The 12,699-nt window shown below is 37.3% G+C and overlaps 1 protein-coding gene across 1 annotated transcript in view; it reads right to left on the bottom strand.

Moving 5' to 3' along the window:
• The window catches only part of UGT2B4 (UDP glucuronosyltransferase family 2 member B4), a 58,656-nt gene extending 46,044 nt beyond the window's left edge, over positions 1-12,612 (bottom strand). The window contains exon 1 of the mRNA XM_015138593.3: positions 12,493-12,612. The gene's annotated coding sequence lies outside the window, so the exon portion shown is untranslated. The remainder of the gene's footprint in view (positions 1-12,492) is intronic.
• Positions 12,613-12,699: the final 87 nt, after the last annotated feature.

Genomic DNA, 12,699 nt, shown 5'->3' with positions numbered 1-12,699 from the left:
GCCTAGCACATTCTTACTTAACTTCTAGATGCAGCAAATTTCCAGGTTAACTGTACAAAATATTAATTTGAATTACAAAAGTAGAGAGTCATGGCTATTCAATCAATTTCCAGATTTGAGGCAGTTTATAGACCCAGAACCACTTGAATAATGTGAGGGCCAGATTTCCTTGAGAAAGGACCCTACTACACTATCAAAAACGTGTACTGTTAATTTTTCTCCCATCCTTCTTTAAGGGGACTTCTAGTCTTTCATCAGACTAACTGCATTGGGGAACAGAGACTGATCAGAATTTTCAGGCCCTACTGGACATTGGCTCTGAGCTGACATTGGTTCTAGGGAACACAAAATGTCACTGTGGCTCTCCAGTTAGATTAGGGGTTTATGAAGGTCATGTAATTAATGGAGTTTTAGCTCAGGTCCAAATTATGGGGGCTCTAATAAGACCCTAGACTCATCCAATGGTCATTTCCCTAGTGTCAGAATGCATAATTGGAATGGAAATACTTAGCAGCTGGTAGAATACTCACATTGGCTCCTTGATCAATAGGGTCAGGGCTCTTATGGTGGGAAAGACCAAATGGAAGCTGTCAGAACTGCCTTTGCCTAGAAAAAGAGTAAATGTAAAACAATATTGCATTCCTGGTGGGATTGCAAAGATTAATGCCACCGTCAAGGATTTGCAAGATGCAGGGGTAGTGATTCCCACCACAACCCACTTCAACTCTCCTACTTGGCCTGTGCAGAAAACAGATGGATCTTGAAGAATTACAGTAAATTATTGTAAACTTCACCAAGTGGTGGCTCCAACTGCAGCTGCTGTACCAAATGTGGCTTCATTGCTTGAGCAAACTAACACATCTCCTGGTACCTGGTATTCATCCATTTATTTGGCCAATGCCTTTTTCTTCATTCCTGTGCATAGGGCCCACCAGAAGCAATTTGCCTTCAGCTGGCAAGGCTATCAATATGCCTTCACTGTCCTGCCTCATGGGTATATCATCTCTGGCTTTGTGTCATAATCTTGTTCCCACGGATCTTGATTCCTTTTCTCTTTCACAAGGTATCACACTCGTCCATTACATTGATGGCATTATGCTGATTAGACTGATCCAGTGAGTGAGAAGTAGCAGCCACACTGGACTTGTTGGTGAGACATTTTCATGCCAGGTTATAGGAAATAAATCTGACTAAAAGTCAGGAAGCTTCTACTTCAGCGAGATTTCTTAGGGTCTAGTTACATGAGGCCTGTCAAGATATTTTTTTCTGAGGTTACAAGAAGCTGTTACATTTGGCCCCTCCTTCAACGAAGAAAGAGACACAACACCTAGTGAGACGATTTGGATTTTGGAAGAAACACATTCCTCATTTGGGTGTGTTACTTCAACCTGTTTATTGTGTGACGTGAAAGGCTGTCAGTTTTGAGTGGTGTCAAGAACAGGCAAGGGCTCTGTTACAGGTCCAGGATGCTGTACAAGCTGATATGCCACTTAGGCCATATAATCCAGCAGATCCAATCATGACTGGTGTGTCAGTGGCAGATAGTGATGTTGTTTGGAGCCTCTGGCAGGCCCCCATAAGGGAATCACATGGAGGCTTCTAGGATTTTGGAGTAAAGTCCTGCCATCTTCTGCAGATAACTACTCTCATTTTGAGAGAAAACCCATGGCCTGTTACTAGGTCTTGTTAGAAACTGAATGTTTGAATATGAGTCACCAAGTTACCATGCCATCTGAACTACCTATTATGATCTAAGTGCTTTCTCACCTATCTAGCCATAAAGATGGACATGCACAGCAGTGCTCTATCATCAAGTGGAAGTGGTATATATGTGACTGGGCTCAAGCTGCTTCTGATGGCACAAGTAAGTTACATAAGAACGTAGCTCAAGTTCCCATAACTGCCCCCCCCATCACCCTACTTTCTCTCTCCCAGTCTGCACCCATGGCCTCATGGGGAGTTCCCTATGAGCAGTTGACAGAGGAAGAGAAGACAATGACCTGGTTTACAGATGGTTCTGCATAGTATGTAGGTGTGATGATTAATACTGAGTGTCAACTTGATTGGATTGAAGGGTGCAAACTATTGTTCCCAGGTGTGTCTGTGAGAGTATTGTCAAAGGAGATTAACATTTGAGTGAGTGGATTGGCAGAGACAGACCCACCCTCAATCTGGACCCACCATCTAATCAGCTGCTAGCACAGCTAGGAAAAAAGCAGGCAGAGGAATATGGAAAGACTAGACTGGCCTGAGTCTTCTGACCTCCATCTTTCTCCTGTGCTGGGTGCTTCCTGACCATAAACATAGGACTCCAAGTTGTTCAGCTTTTGGACTCTTGAACCTACACTAGTGGTTTGTCAGGTGCTCTTGGGCCTTTGGCCACAGACTGAAAGCTGCACTGTTGGCTTCCCCACTTTTGAGGTTTGGTTACGCAGACTGGCTTCCTTGCTCCTCAGCTCACAGATAGCCTGTTGTGGCACTTCACCTTGTGATTATGTGAGTCAATACTCCTTAATAAACTCTTTTTCATATATGCATATATCCTGTTAGTCCTGTTCTTCTAGGGAATCCTGATTAATACAGCAGACACCGAAAGTGGATAGCTACACCACTACAGCCGCTTTCTGGGACATCCATAAATAACAGTGAGCAATGCACCTGGTTGTGCACTTCGCTTGGAAGGAGAAATGGTCAGATGTGTGATTATATACTGATTCATGGGCTATAGCCAATGATTTGGCTGCATGGTCAGAGAACTTATAAGAAGCATGATTGAAAAATTTTTGACAATTAAGTCTGGAAAAGAACTATGTAGATTGACCTCTATGTGTGGTCAAACACTGCGACTGTATTTGTGTTTCATGTGAATACTGAAGAAAAGGTGACCTCAGTAGAATTTTAATAATCAAGTGGTTAGGATGACCTATTCTGTGAACACCACTCAGTCCCCTTCTCCATCCACTCCTGTCATTGCCCAATGAGCTCATGATCACAGTAACTATTGTGGCAGGAATAGAGGTTATGCATTCAGCAACAAGGACTTCCACTCACCAAGGCTGACTTTGCTACAGCTACAGCTGAATGTCCAAGCTGCCAACAGCAGAGAAAAACACTGAGCCCTTGATATGGCACCATTACTCAGGATAATCAGCCAGCTACTTGCTGACATGTTGATTCCGTTGGACTTTTTTTTTTCTCTCAAGGAAAGGGCAGTTATTTGTCCTCACTAAAATAGACACTGCAGATATGAATTTGCCAACCCTGCACTCAACGCTTTTGCCAAGACTGTCATTTGTGGACTCGCAGAATACCTTGTCCACTGTCATTTTATTCCACGGAGCATTGCCTCTGACCAAGGCACTCACTTCACGATAAAGAAGTGCAGCAGTGGGCTCGTGCTCATAGAATTCACTGGTCTTGCAATGTTCTCTGAGGTATTGCATCAGCCTGAGGCAGCTGTCTTCTTGAATGGTGGAATGACCTTTTGGAGTCACAATTACATCACCAGCAAGGTGACAATACTTTACAGGACTGGAGCAAAATTTTCCAGAAGCCTCTGTATACTCTGAATCACTGTCCAATATATTCTACAGTTTCTCCCATAGCCAAGGTTCATGGGTCCAGGAATCAAGCAGTGGAAGTGGAAGTAGCACCACTCACCATTACCTCTCAGATAAATTTTCCTTCCTGTTCTCACAACGTTATGTTCTACTGGCCTAGAAGCCTTTAATAATCAAGTGGTTAGGATGACCTATTCTGTAGACACCACTCAGCCCCCTTCTCCATCCACTCCTGTCACTCCTGTCAGGGAGGGAGCAATGCTGACCCAAGTAGGCACAACAATGACTTTATTAAACTGGAAGTTAAGATTGCTACCTGGCTACTTTGGGCTTCTCCTTTCTTTCATCCAACAGACTAAGAAGGGAGTTATCTTGTTGACTGGAGTGGTTGATCAGGATTATTAAAATGAAGTTAGACTACACCTCCATAATAGATGTAAGGAAGAGTATTTCTGGAATACAGGAGATTCCTTAGGGCATCTCTTAGAATTACCATGCCCTGTGATTAAGATCAATGGGAAATTACAACAACTAAATCCAGGCAGGACGACAAATGGCTCAGACCCTTCAAAAATAAAGGTTTAGGTTAGTCCAGCAACTAAATATGACCACCAGCTGAGGAGCTTGCTGAAGACAAAGGGAATACAGAATGGGTAGTAGAAGGTGGTTATGAACACAAACTACGACTGCATAAACAGTTGTAGAAACAACAACTGTAATTGTCATGAGTATTTTCTCCTTATTTGATTAAGAATATGTTTGTGCATGTATACACTTGTACGAAGAACATATCTTCATTTTATTTCCTTTCTTTTTTCTTTATCATGTAACATTATTGATTTACTTCATATTAACATTTAAGTGTTTTTAACTTTATGTGATAGCATTTAGGTTAAGGATTAATGTACTTCCAATTGTAGAAAGAATAGTTGTATTATGTTAGATGTAAACATAATCTTACTATTTTCTGTATTTGATGATTTATATGATTTCAGGAGATGTGTATTGGTGCCATGTTGACAAGGGATGCACTTGTGATAGTAAATATTAGGTGTTAATTTGATTAGATCGAAGCATGCATAGGTAGCTGATAAAGTACTGTTTCTGGGTGTGTCTGTGAGGGAATTGGCAGAAGAGATTGAAATTTGAGTCAGCAGACTAGGAGAGGAAGACTCACCCTCAGTGTGGGTGAGCACCATCAAATCAGCTCCCAGGATGGCTAGACCATAGCAGAAGGAAGAAAGTGGAATATGTTGGCTTGTTGTGTCTTCTGGCTGTTATCTTTCTCTCATGCTAGAGGCTTCACCTGTTCCTCCTGCCCTTAGACATGAGACTTCAGGGTTTTTGGCCTTTGGACTCTTGAACTTAACACTAGTTGTTTGCCAGGTTATCTTGGATTTTCAGGCACAGGCTGAAAGCTGCATTGTCAGACTTCCCTGTGTTTAAGGCTTTTGGTCTCAGCCTGAGCCACTACTAGCTTCTCTCTTCCCGAGCTTGCAGATGCCCTATCATGGGACTTCACCTTGTGATTGCATGAGCCAATTGTTTTTAATAAACACCCTTATATATACATATATCCTATTAGTTCTGTCCTTCTAGAGAACCCTGACTAATACCACCATTATCATGGATAGTACCAAAATAACTCATATGTCTATAAGTTGTTCCTGATACATTTGTATAGTAAAGCCTTCTCATTGATTCAATAATAATGAGGGAGTTTTTCTTACGCTCATATGGGAGAGGAGTCCGTATAGAGTACAAAGTAAAAAATTAGCTGGGTCTTTTTATTATCTCTACTTGGTTGTAGTAAAACAACTGTGATATTGGAATCTTTTTTGGATTTTTTTCTATGTAGTATATACAAAATTTGGTTTAATTAATTGTAATATATTTATGTAATGGAATATTATAGTATAAAAATGAACAAACTACAGTGATATGCAAAAATGTAAATAAAATAGAAATCATTGAAGAAGTTAGACATAGGATATTTTTCAATTACTTTATTGTCTTATTTACACAGATGCAAAGACATACAGATTTCACTCATTAGCCAGAGATGGGAGAATCAGGAGTCACATCTCCGCCATTTGAGTAACATGTTGACATTTATCAGCCAAATGCATGCCTCCAGTGTAAGATATAAAGACTTCCACTTTCTAGTTTCTGTTGTAGTGGTATTTGTCATTCCACGGTCTGTGTAAATATTTCATTTACTTTTCCAACAACTAACTGGTAGGAACAACAGTTATAACCAGAAAAACACATAGAAGATAATGTAATTAGAAAGATAAAAAGTTAAAGTACTAGAGTTTTAAAACTTAGTGTTAATTTTTAGCAAGAAACCTCAAGATTTTCACTGAAGGGGATATGATATTACATTCATATTTTGAAGATAAGATGAGAGACAACATCATGTGAAAAGTTTTTCTTTACTTTCATGAATATTTGGTTCTTATATCTGGAGCTGGAAATCTAAAATAATGCTACTGTTTGTAGAGCCCCTACACATTTACTATTTCCCACCACCATGTGAGAATACCTGTATATGGAAAAAGAGGAGTACAGTGCTTTTTGGAGAAGGTGAAATATGGAGTGATTTACAAAACTTTGACATACTCAGTAAAACAAGAGAGGAGGTGACTGCAGGGCAAAGAAGAGAAGCAGAGTACACAAGAAGGCTGTGAATTTTTTAGTAGTGCTTTCAGGCGGAATGTAATGACAGATAAGATGAATAATACATTTCTTAATACAAGTAAGAGCATAGGTAGCACATAGCTTGAGTTTAAAACACTAACACCTGCATAGAACTTGAAGAAAACATGAAACACCTAAGAATCTTCCTTATCTTTATAAGGAATCAAACTGCTTACTTCTAACCTAACTGCAATCTTACCTACAAGTATAATCATCCTTTTCTACTCCTCCCCTTCCATTAAATGAATTTCTGTGCCGAGTTTCACTTCTATTAAGGCCAGTCTTTTGGAGATATTCACCTTACCTCGTAACCCTCCTGTCTTTTTTCTGTATCCATAACTTCCCTTCCATAATAATTCTTTCACATTTAAAATCAGAAGTAGATAATTTATTTTCAATTGTACTGACTCTGGGCTCCATCAGTTTAAGGTAAATTGTTTCCCAATCACTACCAACAAACATAGCTCCATCAGTTTAAGGTAAATTGTTCCCCAATCACTACCAACAAACATAGCTCCATCAGTTTAAGGTAAATTGTTCCCCAATCACTACCAACAAACATAGAAAAATTATACGATCTACTTGTTTCCGCTCTCTTATTGGTAAAATTTGTCTAAAACTAATATGATTTTTAATGATGTTTAAGAATGTATTGAGTTAATACATTGCACTTAGAATAACATCAAGCATTTAACATAAAACAATACTACAACATACTGGGTCCTGATCTTGATGCCACATCTTGATGCTATGTCTTCAGGTTGGTATTGATTTTGATGGCTTATCTTTAAGTTTCGTGGATCTTAGAACCATTCAAGTTTCATGTTATTTCGTTTTATTTTCCATTCACAACTTACTTTTATGGGAGGTGTCTATGCATTTCATCATCTTTCCTTACTTTCAATTGTGTAATTCATTTTGTGTTGCTGCCATTTCATTCAAACTGCAAACATGCCAGAATAAGTAAAAAAGTCTTCAAGTCAGATTTCAAAAAACTTTTCAGTCATTTTATTGACACAATCTAGAATTCAATACTATTTTACTCTATCTACTAAAATTCTTATTTTGATTTATGGCTCACCATAGCCTCACCATTTTCTCATGTTTTTTACTTGTTCTCTCCTCTTTAGCAGATATGACAGTCTATTTCTATCTAGTAAATGTAAATGTGTTTATTTATTCATTCGTTCAGTCAACATGTATCAAATTTGTTCTTTGTGCCCAGATGATCACTAGGTACAAAGAATGTGGAGACAAATGAGATCAGTCCCTACCTTCTCTGTCTTTATTTTGTTGATTGATGTATACCTAAATAAAAAAGTGACAAGATGAACAGAGTAGTTAAATTTGGGAAGAAAATTATGGGAATTATACAAACAAATTTTGAATGCTTATGTTCAACGGCTTTAAAAGAAGTTGTTGCAAAAATTAGTTTACTTCAGTATTTTCAAGTTGTAGCCCATAATTTAAAGTTCAACTCAGATGCCTCTCAGGTATAACCAGTGTATGGAATTTTTTTTCTTGATTCTTTTCATGCTCAGGATCACATCAATGAATGCAAAAAATCTATAAATTTGGTGAGTATAGGTTATTTGCCCAGCTGTGTCATCTAATAGAGCATATTATGAAGATATTGCAAAATGACATATAGAGATTGATAGAAAATATTTTTTATCATGTGAATACTGGGACTTCTCATGTTTGAGACTGATTTTATTTAGGCTACCTAGACTCTAGAAGACTTAAAGATCAACATTTAATTATTGGCTGGTTATCAGAGACTGGGAAAGCTCACAAGGTTTCAAATGGCTCAAATCTTGTCTGACTCTGAGGTTGTTCTCATCCTTAATTGATACATAGATGTTTTTTATGAAAAATTAGAACACTGGTTATGTGTCTTATGCAACAGTATTCATGACTCTTCAAATTAACACTGTTTGCAATATGTTCTAACATGTTTATTGTGGGCAAATTTTGTGAGATAAAATTTGAAACTTGCTTGTTATAATGCTGATCAAAGATCCACACAGAATGAGTGTTTCTAAGTTGGAAAATACATAGATAGAAAAGGAAAGATTAGTTCAGGGCTTTGAATTTATAACTCCTGAAAGAAGAGAAAACAACCTCTATGGAAGGAAGTTGTAAATAATATCCAATATCTTGTAGCCAAATTGAAATCATGACTATCAGGCCCCAAATCTAATTGCAGTGGTGAATTGAAATGACTTTTCAACGTACAAGCTCATAGATGTCTCTAATTTTCCTCATGTTATATCAGAAAACTGAGTAGAAATGAGGGGGACCCTGAGATTTAGAGAGGGATATTTCAGCAGACACAGACAACTTAGAAACTTATACTCCTAAAACTCCTTGAACTTCTTTTATGGGCTCAATGATACCCTCCTTGTCTATCTGAAAACACTAATTTTGTGTTGTGTAAGACTTTGTAAGAACTTAGCATGGAATAATGTTCTAGCAAGGGAATCTACAGTTTCCATAAGATCCATCTCTACCACTTCTCAATGCTTCATTTCAAGAAGAGAATTGCAAAGTCCACTCACATATACAGCAACACGAGGCACAATTTTATCACTTTGATGGACTGAACAAGAGGCTCATTTTTCATCTTAAATAAAAACTATTAAAATAATATTTTATCAGGCCAACTTTTTACAAAGATGCATGTATCCACTACTTTGAGGTTAATGTGTTGGTCCAAATAGTTAATTATGTCATTATCAGGCATTTGGCTGAATAATTAAGGCCTGGATTTAACATGACTTATAGTAAATAAAGTTCAAATTTGATAACATTATTGATATTCTATATGAAAATCACCTATAGGCTGAGGGAAATGGGAATGTTAGAGGAGATATATTATGTGCAACATGTTCAGAATCCATTTCACCATCTCAGTGACATTAAAAAATATATTTGTGCTAAACCTATCAATAGCCTTGAAAATCTACATTGTGTTTTTCTTCTGTAGGGTAGAGATGAAAGTGAAAGATGCCGCAATAAAATTGGGATCTACAATTTCAGTGGAAATAATAGACAACAATGATGGTAGAGGCTGGTTGGGTTATATTAACTACAAAATACTTGATTTGGAAAAGTACCAAATCCAGCTACAGGACCAAAATTGTAGAATGTTTCAACTTACAGGTAACTGTGGCATTGCCTAATTGCTCACATTACTTTTCAGAATAAAATGTATGAACATCCTATGATGATACTGCTTCATCTTTTTTGAATATATAAAGTAGATATCCTATGTGTACACACCTATATATCCTATATATCTTATACATGCATTGAACGTGTGTGTGTGAGATTAGATAGATATATAGACAGACAGATAGATAGATAGATGATAGATGGATAGAGAAATAGAGAGATAGACTAGATATTAGATAGGTAGATAGACAGACAGATAGATGATAGATAAATGGATAGATAGATAGATAGATAGCTACATGAATACACATATACATAGATAGATGATTATGTTGCCTATAGACACCTTGTGACATTCATCTTATAACTCAGGAATTTCACGTTTTCTTCCTTTGTCTGTCGTAGATGCCAAAGTTAAATAAACCTTTAACAAAATATAGTAAGAGAATCTCAGCATTTTGGAGCAAAACTCTCACCCATTTTCCTGAAATATCTTCTCCATTAGAAAAACAGTCTCTGATTTACTCTTGAGTTCTGGTGGATATTTACTATTAATATTTGTCCGTGGGCACCAAGAACCTATCCTACCTGAGATGGCTGTTCTGTTGTGAGAACAACAAAAATATAACTGAACATTAACAGCAATATTCTACTCTTAATGGACATACAAATATAAGAAAAGGACTGAGAAAATTTCAGAAAAACAATTAAATCACTTTAGCAAATGGATAAGGCTCTCATGGAACTGAACAATGTTTTTAAACCAATATCAATAAGCCTGCCTAGAGATTTATGGGGTAATTTCTAATTTAATAGAACAAAATACAGGGTTACAGTCCCACTCAGGAGTGTCTCTTAAAAAATCTTTAAGCAAAATCCTTCTAATGGGCAGAATATCAAGCAGGACATCTAAATAACTGTACTTTTTGGGAGGGGGAGGAGCAGAGAATGGCCTGTGTTACAGCTCTACAGAATCACAGGTAGTACCTAATGAACTGACTAGTTTTTAAGGATATGGAAATAATCTCAGTGAAAAGTTAATGGAAAGAATATTTGAGGTAGACCTATGTGGGTTTACCTTTGTAATTGGCAGAAATCACTTAGAAGGCATGCACTCTAGGAACTGCCTCAGCAATAAAGTGGATTGAATAAGTAGTCCTATGGAACTCAGTCTTTTCCTTCAGACCTCCAGAACTTGATCGTAAAGTTTATTTTTAAAAAGGAGCAATGCTGTCTGAGACAGAGACTATATATAAGTTTATGACTTGGACTTTATCCCACCAAGGCTGATCTGGCTACTACAGCTGCTACACGCTCAAAATGTTAATAGCAGATGTCAACCTGAACCCTCCTCAGCATGGCATCATTCCCTAAGATTCTAGCCAGACACAGGTACATCACGTACATCACCTTTCATCATACAGCATGCATTCTTTATTTCATAGTACATATGCTTTAAAAAAACACACAGAATTTTCCACATCTTCTCTTTGTTATTTCTGGTGGCATCAAAACCTGTGAACATGAAGGACCCATAATCAAATTATGATATTAATCTCAACATTAAGTATGAATAGGAAATATATTCACAGCGAAGGAAATGCAACAAGTTCTAATGTCTGTGAAATGTGCTGATTTTATAAAATTCCCCATTATCTAATGAAGATCCTGAAGTTTTTACCTATGAGAAAAAATTGATTTTGTGGTCTTAAAAATGCAGTATGTGTTTTAAATTAGAATCTGATAGCTGACATTTTCCATATTTTAGTTTAAGTACATGGGTGTAGAATTCAAGAAATTTAAAAAGGGAATGGATTCTCTCAAAAGTATGCACTAATATTTTTGAAAGACTACTTTTTTTTTATTATTGTAACCTAGAGGCAATTTGAAGGTTGTCAATCACAACAGAGGAATATGGGATCCAAATATGGGAATATAGAATTCGTATTACCTAGGGATTTGGCCACAGTTTACTTAGATTGGAAGCTGAGAGCGCTGCTTGATTATTCTGAACTACTGTGTTTTGGATTTTGGCCAGAGAAAGTATTACTCTCCTGGCTGTGGTTATTGATCCAAAATACCAAAGATAAACTAGGATGCTAAAATATGTTGAGTATAGTCTAAATTATATCTAATATCTGCATTTTACAATAACATATCTTAATACCTTGGTATTCAGTAATAAAAATCAGTGAAAAGTAATGGCAAATCATTAAGACAAAACATATTATTACATTGATTTGAAAATGATGAAATTCGGGATAATTCTACCAGCTAAAGAACTTTGACCAGAGGAAGTGCTGCCAGAGAATAAGGGACACATGCAATATTTACAAACAAAATAAGTTAAACAACCAACTTCAGTCTCCTGGTTAACTCTAAGGGATGATCTTATAAGAGCTGTGCAAAAGCACTCTCGCTGATGTGACCTGGTGTCTGCTTTGTGAGGGATGAGATTTTCCACATTTGACTCATCTGAATAGTTTTGTTAACAGCTGTCAGGGAAAGTTGATTCTCTCTCTCTCTCTCTCTCTCTCTCTCTCTCTCTCTCTCTCTCTCTGTGTGTGTGTGTGTGTGTGTGTGTGTGTGTGTATCCACGTATATCCTGCAGTTACACTGACTAATACAGTTTGCATTGCCCAGAAACTTTTGCCAGCTGGTCTTCTAATGATATTCAGATAAGGAGAGATAACTGCAGAACATCAAAGAGAAGGAGGAGAGAAAGCAGCTCCTATCTTACCTGATCTTTCTCTACCTTGGCCTCACCTTGTTTTCAGTGGCTGTGTCTCTCTGCAACCCCATCTCTTACCATGCTATCTTGTTTGCACAGTTCCATTTCTTAAGGAACTCTAAAATGTCACTTCTTTTACTTTTCCTTTCCAACCTAGGGTTAATGGAGAGTTTCTTCTCTTGATAAGTCATAGTTCCTAGTTTATTTTCTTAGCTCTGTCAACATTACTGGGAATAGTAACACCCTAAAGCTGAATTATTATGGGGATACACCTGTGAATAAAATAAAACTCCTAAGCTTTCAAGCAAAACAAAACAAACTCACCAGAAAGGAGACCCCAGGCAGATTCAGTGGTTTTGGCAAGGCAGGAAATTAGTCACACCTCATTGCTCCCCTTCCCTATAACTGTCACAGGACTTTATGTTCTAATAATTCAACAGACACCAGTTCCTGAAAAAAAAAAAATGATTGAAAGATTTTTCCACCAATGCGGACAGACTGTCTAACGTCATGACTAGACCTTCCCTTACT

The sequence above is a fragment of the Macaca mulatta genome, chromosome 5 (genome assembly GCF_049350105.2).
Source record: "Macaca mulatta isolate MMU2019108-1 chromosome 5, T2T-MMU8v2.0, whole genome shotgun sequence".
NCBI classification, from domain to species: domain Eukaryota; kingdom Metazoa; phylum Chordata; class Mammalia; order Primates; family Cercopithecidae; genus Macaca; species Macaca mulatta.
This window is presented reverse-complemented; position numbering and strand designations above follow the sequence as displayed.